Raw genomic sequence first — 10,046 nt, forward strand, 5'->3', positions numbered from 1 at the left:
ATTCAACTTTTGGCATTGCGTATTATATGGCTAAAGCTATGCCCATATTGAATTTCATGCAATTCAGTTCATAACTAACGGAGATGTAAAAGCGATCGAACATTTCTAAACAAAGTTATCGTTCACACGGACAGATAGATGGACAGACAGACAAAGGAACAGACGGAGAGACCAACCGGCAGGCGACAGATAGCAATGCAAAATTATAAACGATCTCTAGGATCGTTAATAAACGGCAAAAGTGTAAAATTATGGAACATGTAAAAAACGGTTTTTTGTTTTTTTACAATAACTTTTTTTGTAAGCGGTACAGAAAAAATTCCTTCCTTGGTACAAGACTCGACACCATAACGAACCAAATAGCGAAAAAAGTAGAACAATAGCTCTTAAGATAAAAAACTAGTAGCGTCGCAAAGTTAGCGGACGGACGGACGGACGGACGGACGGACGAAGTGGCCACAATAGCGCATTTTTTTTTATTTTAGTGGAAATGCGCTAAAAATTGGCACATCGCATGCGCAAAACCAAATTTTGAAACTGGCGTTTGATTTTCCTTTATCCCAAGTGCCTATGTATCAAATTTCGTTTAAATTCTTCCATAAATAAAAAGGTTGGCACTGCGCATGCGCAAAACCAAATTTTGAAATTAGCGTTTGATTTTCCTTTATTCGAAGTGCCTATGTATCAAATTTCATTCAAATACTTTTATAAGTAAAAAAGTTTGCAATTCGGTTTATAAATGGTCGAGATGCGAAAAAGGCACTGTGAATTTTGAATCGATTCGATTCAACTTTTGGCATTGCGTATTATATGGCTAAATCTATGCCCATATTGAATTTCATGCAATTCAGTTCATAACTAACGGAGATGTAAAAGCGATTGAACATTTCTAAACAAAGTTATCGTTCACACGGACAGATAGATGGACAGACAGACAAAGGAACAGACGGAGAGACCAACCGGCAGGCGACAGATAGCAATGCAAAATTATAAACGGTCTCTAGGATCGTTAATAAACGGCAAAAGTGTAAAATTATGGAACATGTAAAAAACGGTTTTTTTGTTTGTAATGTTCCTAGGGGGGGTCTATCAAGCCGACACGGAAAACGTAGTCTTACCCTATACTTACGGTTGGCAACTCTGGCAAAAACTACAAGTAGAGCCACCTACCTTTCAAAACGAAACGATGGTAGTCTCGCGGCACTTTTGAATTTGGATGACAGTCGGCTCGATATGGGTGGGCACGAATGGACTCCTACGTTGTGTAATCGGTTCTTTTATGTGTTGGGACGTGAGACATAATCGGGAAGGGAATTAAATAAAAGACAGAACTTTTGTGCGTAAGAAATGACAAGATCAAATAAATATATTAACGCACGCACAAGACCATGCCAGGGAAACCTTCTACGGGACTAAAACCCTGGCATAGGCCACACAAATACATGAAATAAATAATCTACAGCAATAAAATGCAAGAGAAAATACACATAAATAAAACATCTCAAATGGTATCATAAAAATCAGATAATCAAATCAAATGCAATTAAACAAGTTCATAAAAACAAAATACACAAGACATCATAAATGCAGTGGAAAACATGATAAATCAATTCAGTGCAAAAAAACATCAAAATACCTGTACGATCAATAGAAATAACACAACTCGTCAAATACACAAATTGCATGTACACAGGAAACATGTAAATGGTGTGGCTCTACTCCATCCTTCAGTTAACATAATTTTTAACACGAAAAGTACATGTGAGAATGCCATTGGTCAATAGCAAGTATTCATGTGAAAATCGATTATCGCTCAAACAGAACATATTTTAAATAGAGGAAATGTAAATGAGAGGGCCCCCACTCGCTAATGCGAGACGCTAAGAACTGCAGCCTGCGCGAGACGAGTAAGCAACAGATACAGCGAACGATCTAACTGCATTAGGTACCTACTCCACGGAGACAGAAATACCCACTCGCACACACAAACATCAAAACATCAAATAAAAGAGCCCTCCCTTCGTATAGCTAACGCACAAGAACTGTAGCGAGCCACGAAACAGAAAGTAACAGATACAGCGAACAATCAAACTGTATTAGGTGCTTCCCTCACGGAATTGTTACGGGTCAATCGAACAGAGCAACATCACACCGATAATCAACTCCTCATGAATAACAGAAGTAAATACTTAATTAAACAAAATAATGGCATAATCATCTGTACAGTATTACACAAACATGATTCATCTAACGGTACACGAAACAAAGGCATGGAGTACGCCATGATCCAGATATCGTAGTTTATGCAAAATCAGCAAAATGTAAATATCACATTGTGGCAAGAAATTCAATGATTAAATATCTAGTACAAGAAAGAATAAAATGGTTACTACCTGTAAATACAGCTTCAAAACACCATCACCAAAAATAATCAAGAATAATCAAAAAAACCGGGGAAGCGTGTGTCTTCCGTCGACCTCGTCGTCATCTTCTCCCCATTCTCTCCTAGCTTCCTTCCGAAAATCCCCTAGTATTCGGCATCTGCGCAAAACGGTCGTTGGTTATATACAGAGCATATTATATTTTTGTTTCGGATGTAAATGTGTGTTGCCTAACCATCAGGGTGGGTTATCACATGTTTTTTTTTACAATAACTGTTTTTGTAAGCGGTACAGAAAAAATTCCTTCCTTGGTACAAGACTCGACACCATAACGAACCAAATAGCGAAAAAAGTAGAACAATAGCTCTTAAGATAAAGAACTAGTAACGTCGCAAAACGAGCGGACGGACGGACGGACAAAGTGGCCAAATAGCGCATTTTTTTTTTATTTTTGTGGAATGCGCTAATTTTTTAGATCGTTCATCGAATAAGTCAGGGGTCGGCAACCGGCGGCCCGCGGGCAACTTGTGGCCCGCACGCCGTTTCTTAGTGGCCCGCGAAGTGTTTTAAATTTTACTAAATATATGGCCCGACTTTTACATTCGAATAATGTGAAAATGAACGGCAAAATTGCGACTTGCATTAGAACGAACTTGAAGTATTCCATCCTACAACGGCATTCAACGTTTCTTAATCTATCCCTTTTGCAAGTAGTAGCTTATTTTAATTTTTTTTGCTGTCGCTCCAACGCAAATTACTACATAAAACATAACTGTTTTGTACCAATTTAGGGCGCTAAAACTGTGAATTCGAATTCAAATTTTCCGTGGGAGCAATCCCCTGAAATTCTCCGAATTCTCCGCAATTCTGCCGATTTCAAGGAAATCACTTCGAATTCCCAGAAATCTCGCCGAAATCCCTACAACCTTGCCGAATTCAGTGTACGCATTGATCCTAATTCTCGGCGAAATTCTCCGTAATCTCACCGAAACCGTTTTGCCTTTTGAAATAACGGTAGATCTTAATTAACGTCGGTGATTACTACAGCGGCACTACACCATGTAGTTTAATTGGTTCACTTTGAATTCTTTAGTACAAAATTGAACGTCACTTCTCTCCCAACAAAATAAAGTCAGTCTGTGGTAATTTATATGGTTATCGACTTTTTGCGACTTGACGCAATACTCCCTCGAAGCTCAACGCGCACTTTCCCGCGGCCTTCAACGGAATCCGTTTTTCTAACGTAATTCACTTGAGCCCTTTCGCGGTATAATCCTCGCCCACTATAAAACCATCCCCGCTGACTCTTTCGGGTCATTGACTTAAACCCTTTTAACTGCTTGACGCGAATGCTATCGTGGCATCACGCGTGTTTCGCTACGGATATTTTTTAATTGCCTTTAATTTTCGATTCGCGTCCCCATTCCAGGACGCACAACTTTTACCACCAATCAGCTAACTTCTTCTCAACCAATGAACTCAAGAAACCCAAGCTAATAATCCACCCTTATGGTTAGGCAACACACGTTTGCATCTGAAACAAAAATATGATATACTCTGTATATAACCAATCGACCGTTTTGCGCAGATGCCGAATACTAACGAAGGTGGGAACATGAAGAAGATGGCGACGGGGTCGATGGAGGGCATCATGCTTTCCTGGGTTTTAATTCTTGATTATTTTGGTTATGGTGTTTTGAAGGTGTAATTACAGGTAGTAACCATTTTATTCTTTCCTGTACTAACTATTAATCAATGAATTTCTTGCCACAATTTGATATTATTTACATTTTGCTGATTTTGCATAAACTGCGATATCTAAATATAGCGTACTCCATCCTTTTGTCAGATGAATCGTGTCATTATGCCATTACTTTGTTTTACTAAGTATTTATTTCTGTATTCACGAGGAATTTATCAGTGCAATGTTGCTTTGTTCGATTGATTCGTAAATATTCCGTGAGGGAAGTACCTAATACAGTTTGATTGTTCGCTGTATCCGTTGCCTACTCGTTTCGTGCGGATTGCAGTTCTTAGCATCTTAGCAATGCGAGATATTTAGGAGCCCTCTCATTAACATTTCCTCTATTTAAAATATGTTCTGATTGAGCGATAATCGACTTTCACATGAATACTTGCTATTGGCATTCTCACATGTGCTTTTCGTGTTAAATTAATTTATGTAAACTGAAGGCTGGAGTAGAGCCACACCATTTACATGTTTCCTTTGTACATGCAATTTATTATTTTACGAGTTATCTCAATTAATTCTACATGTATTTTGATGTGATTGATTTATAGGTTTTGCACTGCATTTATGATGTCTTGTGAATTTTGTTTTTATGAACTTATTTAATTGCATTTGATTTGATTATCTGATTTTTATCATACAATTTGAGATGTTTTATGTGTGTTTTCTCTTGCATTTTATTGCTGTAGGTGATTTATTTCATGTATTTGTGTGGCCTATCCCGGGGTTTTTGTCCCGTAGAAGGTTTCCCTGGTATGGTCTTGTTGTGTGCGTAATGTATTTATTTGTTCTTGTCATTTCTTACGCACAAAAGTTCTGTCTTTTATTTAATTCCCTTTCCGATTATGTCTCACGTCCCAACACATACAAGAACCGATTACACAACGTAGGAGTTCATTCGTGCCACCCATATCGAGCCGACTGCAATCCAAATTCAAAAGTGCGGCAAAACGTCCATCGTTTCGACTTGAAATGTAGGTGGCTCTGCTTGTAGTTTTTTCCCAGAGTTGCCAACGGTAAGTATAGGGTAAGTCAACGTTTTCAGCGTGGGCTTGATAGACCCCTACGATCATTACATCTTTAATCTTCGATTCGCGTCCCCATTCCAGGACGCACAGCAATCAGCTATCTTCTTCTCAACCAATGAAATCCCTAAGAAACCCAAACTAACATTGCCCATCAATGCTGACTGCCGTCGCGTACCATGCTTGATAGTGACGGACGCAAAATAAACACTATCCCAGTAATTTTAGCTAATCTTCGTCTTATGTCGCAAGAGTTTGGATGTTCCAACTTTGACACGCAAAACAACAACCAAATGTGGAATAAACCTACCCAATTAAAAAAAAATGATAATCCTGTTACAAGATGAACCTTTCATTACGCTTCTCCCTTGCTATATAATTGGATGCGTTTTTACAATTTTTGATTTTTTTAAAACCGGGGGCCCGTTTTGATTTAAAGACCCTGTTGTTCTTGGAAGACGTTTCAAAGGGCCTTTTTCTAAATCTGTGGTGTTTCTGGTTAACCGATTTCTCTTGATGTCTGTGGCTGTGGCTCCCTTGAAGCGTTTCACGATTTTTATTTGCATATGAACAATACATTATTACGCAGCATTTTTTTTAAATACGTATGTATTTTAGGGCGTAAACTTCCCGCACAGTTTCCTTTAACTTCCCTCAACCCTTTCGCATAGATTTTTCTGAAGTTTATCTTTCGGATTACCTTTTACGCTATATCTACCTGAGCACTATTTATTACCTACACCCCACTGTACGTGAATGACATCGCACATTTAGTTCGACGCCATTTTATTAGGATTGATGAGTTTCTACATTACCGGCAAATAAACACTATCTCCCGTAATTTCAGCTAATCTTCGTCTTATGTCGCGACAGTTTGGATGTTCCAACTTTTACACGCATGTCGCTGGTCAGGACCCTACTCAGGAAAAAAATGGAATAAACCTACCTAACTAAAAATGATAATCCTGTTACAAAGTGAACCTTCTATTAAGCTTCTCGCTTGCTATCTAATTGGATGCGTTTTGACCATTTTTGATTTCTTATAAACGTTACAAGCGGTGGCCGTTTTGATTTAAAGACCCTGTTGTTCTTAGAAAACGTCTCAAAGGGCCTTGAAAATTCGCCCCCTTTCTTTGAATGTGGTTGTAGTAACTATTTTTAATTAATTAGCCGCCCTCAAACATTAGAAAGAAAAAAAACATAAAATTTGTTGCAAATTGAAATTCAAAACGGGTTAATTAGCAGAAGATGCAATTTTCAAAATAACTAAAGATGTACATGGTTTAAAAGAAGGGTATGTCTGTATTTTTGGAGTGGTTTTTCTTTCTCTTGATGTGTGTGGCTGTGGCTCCGTTTCACGAACAATACATTTTTATTATTACGCGGCATTTTTTTAAATACGTATGTATTTTAGGGCTTAAACTTCCCTCAACCCTTTCGCATAGATTTTTCTGAAGTTTCTCTTTTGAATTACCTTTTACGTTGGATCTACCTCGGAATTATCTATTACCTACGCCGCACTGTACGTGAATGACATCGCACTTCCGCCATCTTATTAGAATTGATGAGTTTCTACATTACCGGCATGTCATTCTACCTACATTAACCATGTGAATCTTCTTGGTTCTATCAACAGTACTACCTACTTCTGGTTTCTACTTTGAGATTTCGATATTTGTTCCTGAATTGTAACCGCAAGTGTTTACGATTATTACTCTTGTAAATCGCTCTGTTATACTTGATGCTGCGTTCTTTGTCTTTGTGGTTACCGAAGAATTGACTTTAACGACATCGATATCCGACGTTGTTGACGATTACTTTTGTTTGCGTGAGCTTACCGTGTTCTTTTCCTAAGGCCACGTTGTTGCATTTGCCCAAAGTGAACGTATCAATGTAAATACAGATTTTTCTTGAACGCTTTGTTTTTTTCTTTGTAAACGCATGATCTGTTAGTTTTAAGAATAGCTTGCGTTTGAAATATGGAATCTCCGTCTTTTTCTCTAACGCCCTCTTCTAAGTCACATTAATTCAGTTAAATCCGCGAAACTGTAAAAAGAATCGACCAATCAAAGCGCAAATACTAGAAATATTTTCGCCGATTAAGTACAAAATATCAATCAAAACGCACTAATCCGCCAATTTTATTTAATTGAATTTGGTAGATTCTAAGGACATGGTACAGGAATCATCAAAACATCTTTCTTTTGCTTTTTCGTTCGGCCTCTTATCTTTGTGTTATCGCTCGTTCGTCTGTTATGATGTCTTTTCGCCGGAGGAATCCCGGGGCAAGGGCTTGCACTATAAAACAAGGTCACTCCTTAATTATTTCATCGGAAAATCCCAGATCACGACCTTGCACCGCAAAGCAGGGCCACTCCTTAGTTCCGTTACCAAGACCATGGCCCAATTGTCACTTCTTTCCCCATCCTTATCGTGCTCTACGGAGGACGTTTAGGTCTTCCTGCGAATTCAACAGCATTTGCAGTTTTAGGCGATTAAATAATGGATGATTTAGCGAACTAAAGGCGAGCTCGGCATAAATATTCGTTGCGTCGGCAAAAGAGGGAGAATCCTCAGATGAAATGTGGCATATAAACGATTCGACTGTCATTTTAATGAATGAAATGTGTGGTTAGGTGCAAGAGGCGACTCGTCCCAAAGGATACCTCAATGAGAATAAGTTTTTGAATGAATTTAACAAAAGATGTAACGGAAGTTGTCTGAATCGCAATAATTAATGTCTGTTCTTGAGGTAATATACAATGGTTAGTAAAGTGTTGGGCTCGTGCTGAGTAAATCTTAGTTTAAGAGGAAGAAAGCAGCCACCCGTGCGATATTTGGTTCGGTTGGCGGCACCCGTTACTTATAGGCCGATGACTTCCTAACAATATATTATATCACACGTAACAATAACTAGCCACCGTTTATCCCGGGTACCTTCTTCTCCCTTTCGGCCAAAGATTCGTCGCGTCGAACATAATTGATTCCCAAGTCGATGCTAAAAACAATGCGCGCCATTAAAGTTGCGGAATCCTCGCGAGTTTTCAGAAGAGGTACATAAACTTTTACAATCCTGAAGGTGTGTGTAACCACCGGCACGGGCAACCTCCGGAACCAAATACCACGCATATCCTGCTGTAACACGTGCCGTCATCATATTATCCTACACCGACATCTACGATTCATCTCAAATGCAAAAAAAAATTGCCCCCCATTGGTGATGTAAGACCGCGAGATCGTCTACGCGATAAAAACTGCGTTCTCTAATGGCTTTTTTGTTTTTTCAATTTGAGCGTACACACCTATTGCGTTATAAAAGTACAAAAGGAGGTGCAATTTTGTTATATTATTTAATAAGCGTGATTACGGATAATTTAATTTTTTTCTTTTTTGTTAAGCTAAAGATGATGATTGTACGCTTTCCACATTATGAAGGCAGGTATCCTGTCATCTTCCATTGTTCATACAATTTCAATTTGTGAATGACTGTGTGTGTATGTGCGCAACATACCACTTTCATTTTTAATTAATTTTCTAAATTAAATTACGTATGGAGGCGAGATTATTGCTAAACGCGCTATCGCTAATGAACAATCTGTCAGCTTTCCATACATACCAAACTCGTCGCCAAATTTACAAAAGCCTCATACGTAAAATGCGCTGCAAAGATTGAGATCAAATAAATATAGGGCAAAGTAAGAGAAATGATATCCGCACAGTATGTATACGTATTTCATCCTGCTCCTATAGATCACTGTCCCGCATCCTTTTTTCTCGACCGATTCACTAATCATTAAACAAAGGTTTCGGGATCGAAAAGTGTTGCCAGTTTTGCAAAAAGTTAATAGAAACCTAGATAGAAACGATCTGGTAGATCATCAATTGTCAATCAAAGATACAACCGAGAATACAACGCCCACTAAGCTTATTGAAGAGCTTTAGACTTTCCAAGATTGAAAAGACGCTTAAAGTTTAAAACATTTAAACCATAAAGGTTCGAAAGGAGGCTCGCTGATGTCTTCAAATTTTTAATTTTGAATAGGACATGTAGGCGCATATTTAATTGGATTTTAATAGTTGAAATACAATTAAGGGAGGAATTTCTTTGGGGTTAAAGCAGCTTTTTGAAATTAATTTGTGTAATAGTTGAATGGTGGCTCTGTCCTTGTCAATTTTGTGTTAGGTTTTGGGAAATCTAAGGTTTGGGTATCGTAGACTGCGATAAACATTGACGCGAGTCGTCAATTTTGCGTTGGTTCCCTTTTAAGTTTTTCAGCGCGGCTAAGATTACAGATAAGAAAAGTGGATTGCGTGTGGTGGAGCAGCATAGCGAAAGCGGACGAGGGGTGGCGGGCGATTCCACGTCAGATTTTCTAACCAGCAGCAATAAGAGAAAAACAAGGCAGTTTAATCGCTACAAGTTTTATTACACTCGGTGGGGCGGAACAAAAGTCAATTTTCTCAACGTTTGTCAAACTGTTCCAGTTCCAGTTTTCACTTTCTAAACCAAGGAACTTTGACCTAGAGAAATTTTCGACAAAGACGAAATATATACAGATCGACGCCACCTCAAGCTAACACAGAATAGAACGTATTGCAACGTTTGTGTAATCCAAAAACAGTGATCTAAAAATCCTTTGTGGTATTAAATTTTCAGTTTTTTAACCACTCCCATTTAAGTACAAAAAAGTATATCTAGTTTTGATTTAATAATGTCAACCATTTCGAAAAGTTTAAATTTTACTAGAGGATCAATTTTTTAGTGCATTTTTTAAAAATTAAAAAAAAATGTGCTATTGTTTGCGTTTTGTCCGTCCGCCGGATCCACTTCTGCCGTTTCGAACTACTTCTAGGGGAATGGTCCTAGAGTCCTGGAATTTTTGCAGCAGG

Source organism: Photinus pyralis, unplaced genomic scaffold (assembly GCF_008802855.1).
Source record: "Photinus pyralis isolate 1611_PpyrPB1 unplaced genomic scaffold, Ppyr1.3 Ppyr1.4_LG9, whole genome shotgun sequence".
NCBI classification, from domain to species: Eukaryota; Metazoa; Arthropoda; class Insecta; order Coleoptera; family Lampyridae; genus Photinus; species Photinus pyralis.